At 44.9% G+C, this 18489-nt stretch overlaps 1 long non-coding RNA gene across 4 annotated transcripts in view; it reads right to left on the reverse strand.

Moving 5' to 3' along the window:
- The window catches only part of LOC144799131 (uncharacterized), a 510047-nt gene that overhangs the window by 339878 nt on the left and 151680 nt on the right, over positions 1-18489 (reverse strand). The window contains exon 3 of one of the 4 annotated variants that reach the window (XR_013603757.1): positions 18167-18312. The exons of the other annotated variants lie outside the window; for them this stretch is intronic. This is a non-coding gene — a long non-coding RNA (uncharacterized LOC144799131). The remainder of the gene's footprint in view (positions 1-18166; positions 18313-18489) is intronic. 4 annotated transcript variants of the gene reach the window in all.

Here is an 18489-nt window from a genome sequence, read left to right on the forward strand (position 1 = left end):
GTGTACCTATTATACATTTAGCTCTGCGGTTCTGGGTGCCGGCTTCCATTTCGTCAGACAATATGGCTCTCTCTTATCTTGGCACAAAGTTCTTTTCTTCCCGTTCCTTTACAGTCTCTTTTTAATCCTTTTGTCTTTAGAATCCACACAACTGGAAGCTGACAACCTTCTTCGCAAAAGTCCTTTAACAGTTCAATAAAGACAACCCTAGCCCTTCTCCATCAACTCAAGGGAAGTTCCCTAATATTCTCTGCTTCCTGGGCGCTAGGTAATCTTCTTTTTCTGCTTGCTTTATTTACAAAGTCCTTTAAGCATCTACTATCAGGTTTGTACCTGCAGCTTCGATAGCAAAGTTCAGTATTTCCAAACGAAGATTGTGCTCTTCATGGGCTGTTATCGTTGTACCAAAGTCGGGGAATTGCAATTCTGAAAGAAACATATGTTTTAACTTGCTGAGGCGGGGAGGTCTGGGAAGCATGAATGTCAGTGACCCTTCTTGTTCGACTCCGGGTACCAACAGTCGTATTTCCACGGTGACGATGGGCTCAGAACTGGACACCACCACCGCTCGAATCCTCCCTGTCTCCTGTTTCAAAGACATTTGTCGCCAGATATGTCCACTCAGGTGTGGAGTATCTTCTGTTAGGCACACGTACTCTTCTTGACCTTCTTCGGTCCGGTGCTTCAGCGCCCTGAGCACCTTCTTCCGGGTCTGAGTCTTCTGATATCGGAGGAAGGGTTACCTCTGGAGTTGACCTCAGGCTAGAGCTCCTTCTTTGCGGCCAATTAGCTTCTCCACGTGCCCTTCTACTCCTTCTCCTTCTTGTCTGTTCTCGCTCTCTGTCAGACCTGTCAGTGTCTGACTCGTACTCCCAGCTACTTTCTCCTTCTGTAGCGTCGTCTGTTTCGCTGTTGTACTGACCGTCCTCAGCTTGGTCAGACTCGTTCCCTGCTTCCGCTGGCACCTCTTCAGCTTGGCTAGCCCCCTCTATGGCTTCTCGGTCCTCTGCTGGACGTCTATCCGAGAGAGGAGCTGTTTCTTCCCGAGGTGCTGGAACCCTTCGCGTATGTGACGCGTGGATCCAATTGGGCAGGCCTCCCACCTTCACAGCCGTATTCGCGATCAGGATGATCTGGAAGGGCCCACGCCAACGAACATCCAAGCAGCTTCTTCTCACATGTTTTTTCACCAGGACCCAGTCCCCAGGATACAGGTCATGGCACGGGCCCTGGCACGATGGAACCTCGGCAGCCTGCACCTGAAGGGACACAGAATGAATGGCGTCAGACAGCCCCTTACAATAGTCCAGGATCATATCGTCTGTGATATTTAACAGTGCAGTAGTTGGGACAGATGGCAGCCTCATTGCTCTCCCCATTAACACCTCATGTGGTGACAACCCCGTTCTTCTGTCTGGGGTACTACGAAGGCTCATGAGGACCAATGGCAGGGCGTCAGGCCAACTCAGGGTCGTTGAGGAGCACACCTTTGCAATTCGGGCTTTGATCGTGCCATTGATCTGCTCCACAATTCCTGAGGCTTCTGGTCGGTAACTGCAATGCAACTTCTGATCGATATTCAGAGCTACACAAATCATTTTCACAAGCTCGCTGTTAAAATGCGTTCCCCTATCTGATTCCAAAGAGGCCGGCACCCCGAAGCGCGGAATGAGTTCCCTAAGCAGTAACTTGGCCACTGTGAGGGTGTCGCACCTACGTGTAGGGTATGCCTCAACCCATCTGGAGAACACACAAACAACCACCAGGACATAGCGGAGGCGGTTGCATCTCGGCATTTCAATGAAATCTATCTGCATTCGATTGAATGGACCTCCAGACCTTCCTATGTGACTCAGTGCAACTGGTGTTCTTTTCCCTACGTTCAGCTGCTGACAGGTCACACAACGCTGGCACACTGCTTCCGCTGCTATTCTAAACTTAGGATTGTACCAGGTCTGTCTAAACACTCTCAGCATAGCGTCTCTCCCTAAGTGTACGGGACCATGTATGAGTCTGGCCATTGGACTCACCATCTCATTGGGCAACACTGCTCTGCCATCTGCTGAGACCCAAAAATGGGACTCACCCACTACACATCCTGCCTTTTCCCATGTTTCTTTTTCAAAATCAGGAGCATTTTCTTGCATGTTTGCCAGTTCATCCCAAGTATCAACAGTTTCCAATATCATGGCTAATTCAGTCCTTACATTTATTCCGCCCACTTCCACCTCTGTGAAAGAGTACCCTTGTTCTGCGCAATACCGCGCGACTTCGTCGGCATATCTATTGCCTTTCGAGACGAAGTCCTCATTTCTGGTATGTGCGGTGCACTTTACAACTGCGATACCTGCTGGGCATTGCAACGCCTCTAACAACAGGCGCACAAACTCTCCATTGCGAATGGGAGAGCCTGAAGAGGTCATGAACCCTCTTTGAGACCATAACTGCCCGTAATCATGAACCACCCCATAACCATATTGGCTGTCGGTGTATATGGTGACTCGAATTTGATTGCTTGCCAAGCAAGCACGTGTCAAGGCAATAATCTCGGCTACCTGAGCGGAGTGTACTCCTTCCAGGCACCCAGCTTCCACAACTCCAGTAATTGTACAAACAGCATAAGCTGCTCTCAACTGCCCAACTTCGTCTATTACACATGAGCCATCGACAAAGAAAATTTCATCTGGGTCGGTCAGTGGCTCATCTACGATGTCGGGTCTGGGTTTGGTGCATAGTTCAGTCACATCGAGACAGTCATGGTCTGTACATTCATCATCATCCTCGATATCATTTGGGAGTGGCATCAAGGTGGCAGGGTTCAAAACAGAGCATCTCTTGAGGGTCACATTCTCTGCAGCAAGAATAACTTGCTCATAGCGCGTGAGCCTGCTGTTGGTCAGATGCTGTGTTTTGGTCCTGGTCATCAACAGTTCAACAGAATGGGGCACGCACACCTCTAACGGGTGCCCCATGACGATATTTTCACATCTCTCAATGCTGACACCCGTTGCAGCAACGGATTTGAGACATCCGGGCAACGCTGCGGCTACTGGGTCTAAAGTAGCCGAGAAATAAGCAACTGGTCTACGGGCATTCCCATGGATTTGGACTAACACAGACAACGCGCAACCTTCTCTCTCACAACAGTAAAGAAAAAATGGTTTATTGTAATCAGGCATTCCCAATGCCGGAGCACGACACAGGTCCTCTCGCAGCTGTAGGAATGCCATCAAACAGTCTTTGTCCCATGGTACCGGATCGCTCACCTCCTTGTGCGTCAGTTTTTGCAAGGGCTTTGCTTTCAGTGAAAAGTTCGCGATCCACTGTCGGCAATAACCCACCATCCCTAGGAACATCCTGACCTCTCTCTGTGTCTTAGGCGCATTCATTTTCATGATCGCCTCTATCCTGTCTGGTGACACCTTTCGCTTGCCTTTCTCTATTCTGTGTCCCAAGTACTGCACTTCTGTCAGGCAGTACTGCAACTTTCCCGGGGACACCTTGTGCCCATTGGCAGCTAGGTGATTTAACAAAGCAATGGAGTCCTCCCTGCAAGCTTCTTCTGTTTCTGACGCCACGAGGAGGTCGTCTATGTACTGGACCAGAACTGACTTCTGGGGCAGCACTAGACTTTCAAGATTTTTCTTCAAAAGCTGGTTAAAGATCGATGGGCTCTCTGTATACCCCTGAGGAATACGACACCATGTTAGGACGCGACCTTCCAGCTTAAATGCGAAAAGAAAATGGCTTTCTTCGTCCAGAGGGATCGAAAAGAAAGCCTGACAAAGATCAATCACAGTGAACCACTCAGCTTGGAATGGAATCTGAAACAGTATCACTGATGGATTCGGTACCACTGGACAACACGAAACGACTATGTTATTAATCTTTCGAAGGTCCTGTACTATCCGAAATTTCCCATTTGGTTTCTGCAGACCCATAATCGGGGAGTTGCATGGACTACCCACGATTTCTTTCAGTATTCCCTGTTTAATCATGGACTCGATCACGGGTTTTATGCCTGCAATCGTTTCTGGAGTCAATTTATATTGGGGTGTTCTTGGGAACTCAGCATGCGGTTTCACTACAATTTTCACTGGGTCCACCCCTTTGACCAGTCCTATCTCTTCCCCAGTGAAATCCCATACTTCTGGTGCCACTGTCTCTCTCAAGTCCCAGGGGAGCTCATCTACTGTCAAAGTAGGGTACAGCTCCACGCATATTCTTGAGTTTGCAACTTTGAAGTCTGCGTCATCATCATTGGTCAATACCTCCACTCCCTGAGGTGTACAGTATATTGTACAATTCAATTTACACAACAGGTCTCTCCCTAGCAGACACACAGGACTTGAATCGCAAACCACAAACTGGTGCTCATCGCTGTACTTCCCTATTTTCACCTGTACTGGTTCTGTCAATTGGCTGGTTATTCTCCTGTTTGCGACCCCCACCACTTGTATGGTCTCCCCAGACATGGGCAGGTCTGGAACTGCAGCTGATCTGATCGTGGATCTAGTGGCTCCTGTGTCCACCAGAAAGGTCGTGGGGCACCCTGCTACTTCTGCTTCGACATAGGGTCCCCTCTGGTCCACCTCCAAGGCTGCCCCGAGGGTGCAGTCTTCTCTTTCCACTCTCTGTCCGGTTAATGGGTCCACATAATAGCACTCTTCTCCTTCTACAAACAGGGGCATCTGTCTATAGGTCTTACCCATATTCCCTACTCGGGGAGGTTGCGGGAACTGGGCTCGGGGAGGGGCCCCCCCCCTTTTAGCACCTTTCCCTGGTATGGCGTCACCCCTCTCGTAGGCGCTCTCTGGGCCTCTTCCTCCTCTTCCTCTTGTTCTCCTATCTCTACATTGTAAGGACACTCGCGTTTCCAATGCCCCACCTCGTTACACTGGTGGCACCTAGTCGTTTTCTTCAAGGCAGCTATGTCTATTCTGGGTCTAAAGGTGGAACTCTCCTCATTGCCCTTGTTCTGACTGTACTGCTTCTTTCCTCCTGTACCTGTTCCTTGCTGCTGTTGCTGCTGTCCCCCCTTTCCTGCTGCCTGCATCTGTACCACCATCAACTTTTCTTTTAGTTTCCTAGCCTTGGAGTCTATCTCATCACAGCAGTACCTGGCATACCTCAGTATTTCGTCTAGGGGTTTATTTTGCCAACAAATCGAGTGTTGCTGAATCATTAAACTAATATCCGGTCTCAGTCCCAGGACGAACTTGGACACGAATTGCCCTATGTCTTTTGGATCCATTACATCCAGGCCGCTATACTGTTTAAACGCCTTCAGCAATCTCTCGTAATATTCGTGGACGGTCTCTTTGGGTTCCTGTCTGGTTCGGTCTATTCTGACCCAATCTATGTCTTGCATTGGCACTTTCTCTTTCAGCCAAGTCATCACTCTCTCGAATTTTGCCATCACAATCTCGGACGGCCCATTAGTCTTAGCATCTCTCTCCGGCTCCGTTGTGGGCCACTCAGCGCTAACCTTGCATGCTGTCCACAGATCTCCTGGTACTACAATGTCAAACAGCGTGTTCAGATCTATCCATAGGACCTTTGAGATTTTTACAAATCTCTCAACTTGCTTGTACCACTCCACTGGGCTTTCCCGCAATTTGGGGAAGGAGGTGGTAAAAGCAGCTAAATCTCCCCTACTCCAAGGGACATGCACATAGTTCCCATTGGCGACTTCACGCAAAGGGTATGCTTCTATTCCCTGCAGCCCTCCTGGTGTCATACCAAGCGTGCTTCTCCTGACGGTCCCTTTCTTGGACCACCTCTCTTCCCACTTATCTAGTGCCCTCCATGTCCTTATTCCAGTGATCAGTTCCCTTATGTGCGTTTTCAGCCCAATCGTTCTCCTCTCATCTAGGTCTCGATCTGTGTAATGTAGCCTGTGGTTACCCTGTAATGCTTTGGTTCTTGACAGGTCCACCATATATTTGCCTGCTAGTTCGACTAACTTCTCATGGATTGCTCTCGCTTTTCGAGTGATGTCCTTTGCCATATACAGTATTTCATCCTGCTCATACATTTCCATTCTTTCTAAAGGCAGGGTACCATCTATCATGTCATCCAGGTCTGACCTTAAGCTGGCGACATCGAGTCTCTTAGCTTTTATCTCAGCTCGCAATATGTCTTTCGAAGGGGGCTCACTGGTCTCCCTACCATCCCAACTCCGAGCTCTACGTTTGGGCTCGGGAGAGTTAATGAGTGCTCTCCCTTGCTCCCATCTCTCCAGGTCCCATGCTCGGCCATCCGATCTTGGAAGGTGATGGAACACGGGCCTGTTACCCCCACTCTTGCTCTGCCCACTCTCTCCTGCTTCTCTCCTTTCACCATACTCCTCTCTGTTATTTTCCCTCTGGTCGCTACTCTCCCTTTGCCTAGTATCGCTCAGTATCCGATACGATCCTTCCTGGTTCCCCATATTCCCTGGGCTGCGCTCATTTCCGTCATCACAGGGACTATGGTGCGACCTCTCACAACTCCCATTCTGTTCTCTGGTGCCGGGCACACAGTGTGGACACTTAAAGCTGTTTCTGTACTCTTGCGCTCTCCTCTCCCCTTCACTGAGTATTGGGCACGCCACCCCTCCACTCCCGGGGCCCCCGTTTTCCAGGTCTGTTCTATCCCCACTCCGGGCCCAATGGGTGACTCCCCTACTATCTCTCTCTCTACAGTCCCACTCCGGGCTGCTCTCCCCAGCCCCGCAGTGAGTCCGAGCTCTGCTGTCCTGACTTTCCCTTTCAGCTTCTGCAGCTATGATGCTCTTGTGAGCCTCCACTGCCTCATCCCACTTCTTCATGTACTCATTTAGCTCTTGAAAGGATTTTCGTCCAGTTCCCCTCAGATCCGCTGGCCATCTAGGGCCCCCAGGGTCCCCTCCTGGATCCCCTGCTGTGTGCATCGGGGTGCTCCACTCTCTTGGTATCGGCATCTGACTTGGGGAATTAATCGTATCGTTCCTCCTTGCCGTCCCTGCTCTTTCTCTGTCCTTCCGTACCCGTTCTTCCCCTCTTGCTCTCTCTTGGTCATATATCGATATTATAGGACCTATGGTAACAGGTACCTGTAGTGCATCTGGTAATCCGTAGGATGTGGCGCACTCCGTTTCCGGCGCTCTTTGTACCACAAACCTCCCGACTACCTGTTGCACCTGACTAGGCTGGGACAGCTCTTTCTTTGCCTCAGGATCCCACTCTGAACTGGGAAGCGGTCTATGCTCTCCTGCATTGCCCCCCTTTTCTCCTTCACTATGCTCAACCTCTCCCCTGCTCTATTATACGGGGGTGGCCTGTCTGTCAATAATCTGTTTATCAGGCTGTCCTCTGTTTCGCTCTCATCATCTTCTTCTAGGGGGCTTTTATTTCCAGGCACCTCTAACACCGGGTACAGTTTATTTACTTCCATGTTATGCACTCTCCATCTTTTAGCATCCGCATCCCACCTGGCATCCTGCACTGCCCTTACCGATCGTTTCACCCTTTCTTGTCGTCTGTTCATATTCTTTTCATGCGCTGCCCTAATCCATGCATCAAGGGCTTCAAACTGGGTCGGTCTAGGCAAGGGTCTCATTGAGGTCATGACTGATTTTAATCGATGTAACACCTCTAATCTGAACGTCCCGTACTTCGGGAACGTCAGTTCCTCATTTCCTTCCGTAATCTTACTCCACTCTGATATCCAAAGGATCGTATGCAGCCCAACATTCACTGCCATGTAACGAGCCGGCGTACCCTCCGGCGGGGCTTCTTCCCCTTCATACGATCCCCGCTTCTCTTTTTTAAACACCGCTCTCAGCCATTTAAAACACTTCATAATTATGCGCACAATATCCAGCCTCGCTACTCTGTTTACTTCCTGATGACAATCCACCAATCCTGTCGCGGCTTTGCTAACTTGGCCTATCGCAGCGCGGTCTTTCTCCGGTCGGCCAATCACAGAGCGACACTTTCTGACGTCTTTGCTAGCTGGCCTATCACAGCGCGGTCTTTCTCCTGTCGGCCAATCACGTCGCGACACTTCCTGACGTCACTTTTCTCCGCTTCGCAGCAGCACCCCTCCTTTCTCAACTCGTCTCCCGGTCATGCATGCGTCCCATTCATACACCGAAAAATGACTACTTCCGACCAAGCGGTCACTTCCCTCGACTGTACGTCCACAGTCTATATGTAATTGTCAACACAACTGACGAAATGTCTATCGTCCCTCTGATAGGTTGCTTACACACACAGTAACCTCCGACCAGCGTCCGTTACTCACGCACTCACTCTTACGTTCCCCCTATCTCGGTCTTTCGGGTGATCAATGGTACCTCATGACCCCCTTCACACTATTTGACAATTACTCTGGGTGTCCGATACACCCGAACCACTTAAGCTCTCCTTGAACTTAAGATTTCCACCGGTTGCGCGCGCTCACAACCTGTTCCACAGTCACTCTACAGACATTCAACTCCGCCAGACATTACAACATAGATACAATACAAAAACACCGCAATCTAACACGCATGACCCTTTATACTCACTCTCGACCGATACTGCTGCTTTTTCTGTCTCACGTCATCCGGATCTTCTTCAGCGGGCGGTTCTTCCGATCATCGATTTCTAGGGGCCTTGGGGTAAGCTAACCTGGCCTAGGTCACCGTCCTCAAGAAGGCAACCATCCTCTATAGCTACCAACTGGAAGGGCGAGATTTTGATCGATACCTTATCACTATTGATCTAAACCCCGATCTGGTCGACTGAACCTTTGTTGCCTGTCATTGAAGGAAGAAAGTGCCTCTCTCCCCAAGTTAGTTCACCCAATAAAGGACCCCGCTCCAAAAGATCACAAACAACTTCTAGCTTTCAAAAGTTTATTGTAAGGATAGGATAAGCTGCAAATACAGACATCTCAGAATGAGATTCACGAGATACACAGGTCCAACTACATACATGTGCTCTCTGAAAGCCCTCAGACGAGCAACGGAAATTACCAATACAAGTTCTAAGAATAATAAAGCTATCAGCATTGACGCATATCTCTCCTTCATTTAAGTTGGAGGAAAACACACAGGTTAGGCTGTCCCTACCCTGCTCTAGATGGTATCCCTACTTAACCAAATCCCAACCTAACAAAGGTGTCAGCAGTGAATGACCCCAAGGGAAGTCACTCACTCTAAGTCTCTTGGTGAAAACCTATAGTTCTCCAGTCATGACCCCTCTCTGCCTACCCATCCGCTCTCTAAAGGGTCCTCAGGTATCTGCTCTAACTCCACCCAGGGGTGCTGTCCCTAATACAAAACAGTCAACAACATTTGAGACGCCCCTCATGAGACGCCCCTCACGTGGTGTAGCTTCTGGCTTTTTCCATGCTGCTTTGTATTGGGCCTCATACGTTGGAGTTGACCTTGCTTCTCAGACTCTTCTCCGGCCCGCTGATACCCCTTAAAACATTCCGGAACCCTCCTCCATGTCTGGGCCGTCTACTGAACAGACCTCTATTCATATTATTTATAATCGGATCCTCCCTTTCTCTTGCAGACAGACATCTGCAGCCAAGAACCCAACTCTCATAGACTTCCAAAAAGGTTTCGCAACATTTCTCGGCCCAGACATGTACGTGTAAATCAATGTTAAAACATTTCAGGCCTACAACATTTCTCATAATGATTATAGCATTCAACTTCTTCATTAATTAAAGCATGTTAATACTCTTATTCTATTATTCAGTAAACACATCTATAAATCATGGCCCATTAATGCAATGACCAAAACATTATTTCAATCTATGTCGTGAAAAGAAACACCTTCTAGCTCTGGCCCTGAGGCCTACCACATTCTGCGTTTAACCACATGCCATCTTACATTTTAAACAGCTACACGACATGGATTCAGGAATAATCACATCTAATAAAATCATATAGTGTCAAACATTTCTGTATTAGTTCCACTTCTACTTAAATCTCTACATTAGCTATACATTCAGAATATAATTGCAGATACTACTAGCACTCATGGCATTTCTCCTCATGATTTGTGCTTACTACAGGTAAGTGTGATGCACTCATACATTTAGGTCAGTTTGCGCTCTCTCACTTATTTTAAAGCACGCGCCACCTCGGTTCTTAAGTGCATGCAGGGATTTTTTTTTACATTTTAGAATTAGGAAACGAGAAACGTTGAGATAACAGAGTATGTGGAGGTGGAGTGAGGGCAAAGTAAGCGACAGAGAGATGGATGAATAAATGGACAGCCCTGTGAGGTGCTGTGGTGGATAGATGGAAGTAAGGCTCAGAGGGTGGGTAACAGCTGGTGTTGATGGATGTAGTGGATAGGTGAATGATGGGTGGATGAATTAGTGGTGTGGATGGATGAATGGGGGATTGATTGGCTGGATGAATGGACAGATGGATGAATCAGGTGTGTGGCTGTGGGCACATTAATGGGTGGATAAAGGGTGGATAAAGAGAGGGATGCTGGATAGATAGATAGATACAGAGAGCTGTTGAGGGAAACCTCAAAGGTGCATGCACCTATAACCAGATAGAGAATGCAGACACTTCCAAAAACCAGGAACTAGCCGTTTCTTTAATCACAACTTACTCTGGAGATGGTCAGAGGAGCTGAAATCCTTGCCACCCACCTATTTAAAGCCCCAATGCGAGGGGCTGTTTATAGTGACTGTCTGTGCCATGTCTTTTAGTAAAGTTTGCTCCTTTTACAGTGGCGCTGGTATTGTGAACAGCGTGTGATGAGGCTGGAGCTCCTGCTGAGGCGAGATACAGCACTGGAGTGGATGTTGCCTCCCTCGTCTTCTTACAGGAAACCCCAGGCGGCACAGTAACAGATTCAAAATATGGAAGTTTGAAATGTGTCTAGACTAGCGTTGCTCATGCGCGGTGGCCATTTTGGAATCAGATGGCAATTACATGCAACTATTATTGGGTGGGTGTGCATGGCATTAATAAATAGTACGCCGCAAAGGTGTTCAAACACATGAAGCTCCAGAGTTTATTTTTCATGGACAGGAGCGGGGGCTGCTGTCTCTCAGTGAGGCGGACCAGAAGTGTTACTGGGCGCTGTTTGTGTGGTGCCACGCGGAGTGGTGGGCACAGCAGACTCCATAGTAACGTCCGTGGGAGACAGCCGCGCCGCAACCCTGCAGACTCTACAGTGGAGGGCCACTTCTGCCTGCTCTGGAGGAAGGAGGAGGGCTCAGTAGGTACGCAAGAAGTAGGCGGTGTGTGCGCTGCCACTGCAGCACTTCAGGAACTGCCCAGGTGAGTCTTCTGTGCTACCTCCGCAGTACTGTCCTGCCTATCACTGGGGCAGTGGGACCCTCGACAAGGAAGGTTTTGGGGCTGCCCACCCTTCCCTGCCTGCAGCCCGGGCTCCTGATCTGCCCGTTGTAAACACACACACTGTATACACACTGGAACCCTGAAAACAAAAGAAAATTCGAATTTTTAAAGGAAGGCTGTGACTTTGCCACATGCGCCGTGCTGAGGACGGCGGAAACAGCCATGGAAGCACAATGGCTGTGTAGCGGACACTGCTAGGGAAACTACCATTATGACATGAAGATGTAACTATGGGCACATTATCCAATTAGAAGCAATGTTTTTTAAAGGACACTGACAAAAGCCAATCAAAAGTTGGGGGCAGGGTCGAAGCCCATAAACTGAATACAGCATGTCTCAAAGACAATTCCTGCACACTGCCTAGGCTCAACCTATAAATAGAGTAAATTTTAATACATTATTTGACATCAAAATGACAAATATCCAATCAGTAGAACCAGAGTCATGAAATGTTACCGGATTTAGTGAAAAATAGCACCAAAAAACACAAAGCGCCATCTGCAGATATCTGTTTGCGTGTTATCGGGGCAAAGTAAAAAAGGTTAAGGCCATCCGCGATGAAGCTCAGTTCAGATACACAGTGTGGTTAGGGCCCGGTTTCAGCTTACATTTGGACTATAAAATGTTTTTAAAGAAAACAATGCATGAGAAGGTAAAGTTCAGTCAAGCAAGGCTGCCAGTGGTGTACGAGCAGGAAGCGTCCAAGTTGCGGTGAAGATTTCTATGGTCAGACATAGTCTCTTTTTTGGAAGTCAAAAATCTCCATTTGGACAAGGCTGCAGGCTGCCTCTGTTGGGGCCTCCAGGTGGCTGGATACCCTTCCAGAGAGGAGCCGCTGAACAGTATTTGTTGCTGCGGAGAAGAACGTAGCGCGAGCGATAGAAAAGTCAGGTTCACCGGCTATGCACCTTGGATGGATCAATGAGCAGGTAGGTCCCATTCTCTTCTGTTCTATGGGCACTTTTTGCACCAAGTTTTGGATTCGGCCTACCTGCATACCTTTAGCACATCTTCCAAGGGTCATGGACTGGATCATAAGGTTGGTCCATGTATAATAAGTAAGTAAGTAAGTAAGTAAGTAAGTAAGTAAAGGGGGTTTTGTCATGCGCAAACTTAGCCCAGTGGGCGTCAAGGCGCCTAATTCCAAATCCAGCTAATAACAGATAACCCTGCAGCTCAACCTGTGTAGGCTCTGGAGAAGCACCACGTTTTTAAGGCCTTTTTGAAGAGCGATAGAGAAGGTAAAGTCTTCAACTCCATCGGCAAGATGTTCCAGAGCTGTGGCGCAACGACGGAGAAGGCCCTGGCTCCCCATCTGGTGAGCTTAAAACGGGGGACAACAAGTTGAAGTAAACCCGAAGAACGCAAACACCGAGTAGGGTGATAACGGGTAAGCAGGGAGCTGATAGCGCCATTAGATCCATCCTCGAGAGCTCTATAGGTCAGGCACAGAATTTTAAAATATATTCTGTGCTGAATAGGCAGCCAATGAAGATCTCTCCTCGCAGCAGTAGCAGAAGAGGACCTGGGAAGATCCAAGACAAAGCGTGCAGCAGCATTCTGCACGATTTGCAGTCGATGTATGAGGCCCTTGTTGGATTCCATGTAGAGCGAGTTACAATAGTCTAATCTGGACCCAACAAGGGCGACTGCAATCTGCTTGCGTGCTTGAAGAGACAAATAGCTGCGAATTCTATTGAGCGTCCTGATCACACCCCAGCAGGTCGAAACAGTCCGATTCACCTGTAGGGACATCGAGAATAAGAATATAGCCCAAATATAGGTTATACTTGACCAAACAATTGCCTCGATTTCTGTTATAGTAGCGCCTGTACATGTTTCTAAGTCAATGTTTAAAAGCTATCAGTACTTCTGAATTCAGTGAAAAAATCTGACGGACTGAGGTGATACGTTCCTTCGTGATAAAGAAATACAATTGTTTCAATATGGAAGACGCCATTGTAATTATATAGCGCTTACTAACCCCTTGATGAGGCGTTGAAGTGCTTTTCGGCGACAAGCGCGCTCCTGAACCCAAAATCATATAGTGATAGTTTTGAAAGGCAAACGATTTACATGGCAAGGATTTTCGGGGGTTTGTTCGTACACCGGCTCTTAGAGCTAAGCTCGCAGACCCGTGGCTGGCTGGCCCTGTTATCTTGTTGTTTCACCTCTTTTTTTTAAGTTTAAAGTTTATTGAGAAAGAAAATCACTACATAAATACAAAAAATATCATATAAAAGAAATCACAATGAAAAAAAAAGTCGTACATTACATAGCAAATTATAATCCATATCTGGTAAGGGGGTTGAAAGGGGGAGGGAAGAGGGATAAAAAATGTTTTTTTTTAAAGGAGGAGGGGTGAGTATCATATATAACAGTATAAATAGAAACATTACCTGAATCGTACTTCAAAATCAACAAGAACATAGTTAGGAATACTATAAAACATAAACAATTAAATGGAATAATTGGAATGGAATAAAGGAGTTATATCATAAAAGAATAATCTGGAGTATACGGTGAGGAAACAAAATAAAGTTTATGGAGGTTTCTTAACTTCATCTGGAGTATTAACTTTGGTAGAGGAGGCTGAAGCAAAATCTGTTAAATAGGAGGTTAGAGGAAGCCATAAAAGATCTCTTTTAATGCATAGAGACAAGGGGGTGACATTGTTTGTATCCAATCTATGATGAAAACAAACAGCATTCCACCAGGCTCTGAAAGTAACTTTGTCAGCTTGTTTCCAATTAGAAGTTATTAAATGTAGGGCTATCGCTAATAACAAGTTAATTAATGCGGGAGTGAAGGTAGGATGCGGCCAGGAGGGTGATAATGAGCCTAGAAATATATTGGAAATGGAAAAGGGAATCTGGGTATTGAACATTTTATTAATTTGGGACCAAACTGAAAGTCAAAACCGAGAGAGGGAGGGGCAGTCAAAAAGCATATGTTTTAAATCAGCTGAGGCGTTATTACACGACCAACAGGCTGAAGAAAGGTCTGTGGAGAAGGAGGCTAATTTCATTGGATTAAAAAGAAGGCGTTTGTAAATAAAATATAGAGTCTGAGATGTATTGGCTGCTCGTGATGTTTTATGAATTTGTAACCATAATTTGTCCCAAAAAGGAATAGACCAACATTCTACAAGATCTTTTTCCCAGGCCAATTCACATTTCTCCTTGGGTCTATCAGAGGAGAATAATAGTTTTTTGTATAGAAAAGTGGCCGATGTAGATAAGAGAGGGAAAAGAGTAGAAGATCTGGAAGGAATAGTGGGGTTAGGAGGCAAAGAAAGAAGATATAGTAGGAGAGAGGTAAGAAGTTAATCATATTGAGATTTACAAGAAGAGGGTAAGGAAAAATTTGATTGAAGTTCTGAAAAAGAGAGCGGAAGGGAATTAGACACCAGTTGCGAAATCCAAAGTAGACCTTTGAGTCTCCATTTTTTCCAATAGATGGTACGACCTTTGATATGTAGTAAATGATTATGCTAAATAGGTTGATGTTCTAATGAAGTAAGGGCAGGATAGGAGGACGGGAGAAGAGGTATTAATATTTTACGTGTATGAGAGATCACTTAAGGACAGAAAGAAGAAATATTATTAGTAAAAGCCAGAGATTCACGAAAATGGAAGGGAGCTATAAAATGTTTCTCGATATTCAACCAGAGAGGAGGATGGACACATTGAGCTTGATCAAGCCATCAATAGGATTATCTCAAAGAAAAAGCATGATGATATGATTTTAAATCAGGGAATTTGAGGCCACCAGAGACTTTATCAGTTTTGTGAGCTTTAAGAGCGATACGAGGAGACTTGTTTATTCAAAGGAATTTGTTCAGTATCGAATCAATTTTCTTAAAATAAAAACCAGGAATGTGGATTGGAATCATAGATAAAAGATAGAGAACAAGCAGAGAGAGCATCATTTTAATTGAATCTAAGCGCCCCCACCAGGAGAGAAAAAGCAGATGCCATCGGTCAATAGATGCAGACAAAGATTTGGAAAGACAGTCAAATTTTCCTTTAGAGTTTCCGAAATAGTGGGAGAAAACCATAAACCTAAGTATTTGATTTTAGAGGTTTTCCAGGAGAAGCCAGAGGAAATAAAATCTTGCTTTAAACAAAGAACATTTAAAGGGAGAACTTCACATTTATCTGAATTGAGACGATAACCGGATAACTGAGAAAAAATATGAACTTGAGAGAGAAAAGCTGGAAGAGAAATAGAAGGATTGGAACAATATAGAAGAATGTCATCAGCATAAACGGACAATTTAACATGGGTAGTGTCGAGTTTAAAACCAGAAATTCTGTCATCAAGCCGAATTTTCATTAAAAAAGGTTCTAATGCAATTATAAATAAAAGAGGAGATAAAGGACAACCTTGATGAACCCCTCTAGAAAGAGAGAAATAATCAGAGGATTTTCCAATAACAAAAATAGAGGCTTTGGGGCCAGAATATAATAAAGAAATGAGAGAGATTAATTTAGCAGGAAAACCAATCCATTTAAGAGCTTGGAACATGAATTCCCATCCTATTCTATCAAATGCTTTTTCAGCATCTAGTGATATTGCAGCAATGGGATAATCAAGGGAGGAAGCTTTACTTAAAATATTAAAGAAAACTCTGGAATTGTCGGAAGATAGACAACCTTTGACAAAGCCGGATTGTTCCAGACCAATAATGTTTGGTAGAATGGGATCAAGACGAAGAGCAAGAATTTTTGCAAGAAACTTGTAATCTAAATTAACTAAGGAGATCGGACGATAGTTTTTACAGAAAGATGGATCTTTATTTTCTTTGGGGATTAAATAGATCACGGCTTCTTGAAAAGAAACTGAAGAGGAGCCTTCTGTTACAAAATATTTATAGAGCGATAAAAGATGAGGAAGTCATAAAGAGGCAAAGTGAGTATAAAATTCGATAGTTAATCCGTCAGGACCAGGAGCTTTATCTTTTTTCAATTTAGAAACTGCATGTTTAATTTCAGATAAAGTGATGTCTGAGTCTAGTGAGGCAAAATCTGTGTCATATGTGGGAGGAGGGCGGAGTCAGTGAGAGAAAGAGCAAAGAGCATCAGGCGACGGATGCTGCTCCGATGTGTATAACTTTTTATAAAAAGAGACAAATTCATTTAAAATATCATTATCTTTAAATAATGACACTCCAGCATTGTTATGGATGGATTCAATTTTAGTTAGTTCCCGACGAATCTTTAAATAATTTGCAAGTAGTTTGCCCATCCTATTCTGGCCTCCATAATAACGGGCACTGCTTTTTAAAAGGTAGGAGGATGCAGCTTCTGTAGATGACTTATTAAAAGAAATTCTTGCGGCAATCAGATTTTTTTGTGAAATTTCAGAGTTAGAGCGATAATAGGAATATTCAAGGTGTTAAATTTTGGCTAATAACTGAGCATTTTTGGTGTCAAAAAATTTATTTTTTCGTGAAACAAAACGTATTATAAATCCCCTAGCCGCCGCTTTAAAGGTGTCCCAAAGCATTACTGGAGAAGAGTCTGGAGTAGAATTAATAGAAAAGAATTCAGACGCAAAAGAGGTGAATTGGCCTGTGAAGTTGGGATCTGATAATAATTAATTATTGAAACGCCATCTGCCTGTATGAGGGGAAAAGGGTAGAAGATCAAAGTCTACAAAAACTGGAGCATGGTCTGATATTAGAATAGAGCCAATCCCAGCATGTGAGACGAGTTGGGATAAGGGTTTGCTGAAGAAAAGATAATCTATTCTAGATTGTGAGTTATGAGGAGGAGAGTAAAAAGTATACTCTAATAAATCTGGATTACAAAGTCTCCAAATGTCAGTTAAGGCTTTGCGACGTATAGCAGAGGTGAACTGTGAATGCATCTTGGTATTGGAGAATTTTACAGAGGAGTGTCTATCTAGAATAGGGTCAAGGATCTGGTTACAGTCAACTCCAAAGATAACATAGACATCAGCAAACATAAGAAGTTTATCAGAAATCTGATTCCGGAACATAATATCAACACTAACAGGTGCATAAACGTTTAACAATACTAAGGATATTTGATCAATAAGTAATTTAACAATTACCCAACGGCCTTCAAGATCATTTTCCTGATGGAGTACCGTAAATTGGTGTTTTTTTATGACACAATATAGATAAGCCATTTTTCTTTCCTAAGGCTGGAGAAGAGAAAACATGACCAACCCAACCCCTTTTCAGTTTGACTGCTTCAGCATCTGATAAGTGGGTTTCTTGAATAAAGGCAATATCAGCATTTAGTCTAGCTAAATGGGTTAACACACGCTGTCTCTTTATAGGGTTATGAACTCCTTTAACATTCCAAGTTAAGACTCTAAACGAGAATCATGAGAACAAACATGCAAATATGTTATAAAAGGAGCATCAAAATAATATCCATGAAATAGAACAAATAAATTAGTCATAGGAATGTAAACTGTAGAAGAAGCCAGGATTATATGATGAATAAGAACATGCAAACTTCTTATAAACACAAATGAAGAGTATCTATCAAATAAGCTGTGAACATCTAAAATGCAAACAATATAACAATGCAAAATCTTATTATCTAAAGAAAAGAAAGAAGAAAAGAAAGAGAAATAGATTCAGGATTAAGTAGAGAAACAAGAGAAGAGGAAACGATGGAAAAGTGACAAGGGTATTGCAGAAAGTAAAAATAAAGAGAGAGTGATAGAGGAAAGGAAAGAACAGGGAAGAAAACCACTGCAAAAGAAGAAAACAAAGAACAAAAATAAAAATGAAGAGTAAACATGACAATGAAAAGAAACATCAAAGGGACATACCACAAGAAGACATTGAGACTGGGGGTTGTGGAACCGCATGAGGAAAGTAGCACACCGAACCAGAGAGATCACTGGGACGCGCGCAGGGGGAACGACCTCCGAGTGAACATGAAGAACAAACAAATCAAGGGGTCACAGAACCGCACCTGAAAGAAATCAAAGAAATAATGTTAACAAATTAATATCACAACAGGGTAATAATACAGTACATAAAAGGAAATACAGAAAACAAGCACAAAATACAAAATAGAAAATACGAAATACGAAATAGAAAATACGAAATACGAAAGGGGGGAGAAATACAGAGGAGATAACATGACTTA

The sequence above is a fragment of the Lissotriton helveticus genome, chromosome 12 (genome assembly GCF_964261635.1).
Source record: "Lissotriton helveticus chromosome 12, aLisHel1.1, whole genome shotgun sequence".
NCBI classification, from domain to species: domain Eukaryota; kingdom Metazoa; phylum Chordata; class Amphibia; order Caudata; family Salamandridae; genus Lissotriton; species Lissotriton helveticus.